This window comes from Nothoprocta perdicaria, unplaced genomic scaffold (genome assembly GCF_003342845.1).
Source record: "Nothoprocta perdicaria isolate Ctin4 unplaced genomic scaffold, notPer1 scaffold_57, whole genome shotgun sequence".
NCBI classification, from domain to species: Eukaryota; Metazoa; Chordata; class Aves; order Tinamiformes; family Tinamidae; genus Nothoprocta; species Nothoprocta perdicaria.
Genome location: NW_020455832.1, coordinates 2,420,530 through 2,421,427, shown reverse-complemented (window position 1 = coordinate 2,421,427; position 898 = coordinate 2,420,530). Strand labels below are relative to the sequence as shown.

General features: G+C 37.9%; 1 long non-coding RNA gene across 1 annotated transcript in view; it reads left to right on the top strand.

Annotated features, from left to right (window-relative positions):
- The first annotated feature begins 452 nt into the window (after positions 1-452).
- LOC112955479 overlaps positions 453-898 on the top strand; it is a 1,598-nt gene continuing 1,152 nt past the window's right edge. The window contains exon 1 of the long non-coding RNA XR_003250892.1: positions 453-592. This is a non-coding gene — a long non-coding RNA (uncharacterized LOC112955479). The remainder of the gene's footprint in view (positions 593-898) is intronic.

The following is an 898-nucleotide window of genomic DNA, read 5'->3' as shown; positions in this document are numbered from 1 at the left end:
GCTGTCATGACTATACTTACATTAAGAGTTTAAGAGCCCTACTTTGCCCTCAGCTAATCCCTCACACGTGAGGTTTTCGTGGTTAAATTGTCTCCTGTGTAAGTAATCAAGTACATATGAACGCTGCTGTGAGGGAAATTGAGCATAAGTCACAATCTAAGAATGAATTGCTAAGAAGAACAGGGCTGTGGAAAAGAGGAGGAACCGGCTGCAACTGCAGCTTCCTCTGCTCCGCTTTCTTACCTTGCAACTTACTCCAGTGAAAATGGTAAATATGAATGAAATCCTCCCCTGTAGCATTTATATCCAAGCCATGTGCTCCTGCGCCCACCATTCTTGCTTCTAATCATCTTCTTTCTCAGTTTTTGAAAGGGAAAAKATTTGTCTTATCATTTTAAATATCTCCACTGTTAATCCAGTTTACATTTTTTTTTCTTCTTTTTTCCCTCAAATATCAGCTTTGTATCATCTATCTAGCTACTATACTCTTTCCCTTATTAGGGACAGAAGCAATGAATTGGTTGGTCCTTCCTAGCTTCCCTTATTTCAGTTGGAACAGATTTGACCATGCTAAAGGAGTCACCTACTCCAGGTAGGTAACTCCATAAGATCTTATGTCCCCCAAAACAGTATTTAACCCTGTATTATGGAGAGATGACATAAGATAATATTGATGCATGAAACAAGGTGTAAGAGCTACCAAAAAGGTCATATTACTGTGTAATAGTTTGCAAATGTCAGAAAAGAGTGCACAGCAGGAATAAAAGTCAATAATAATAATAATATGACTAATTYCGAGGAATTTTTAGTAGGACAAGTGGAAAAATGTAATGGAAAGTGCATGGAATATAAACCTGGAAGCAAACGGGATAGTCAAAATTATAAGGAGGACAAAGGC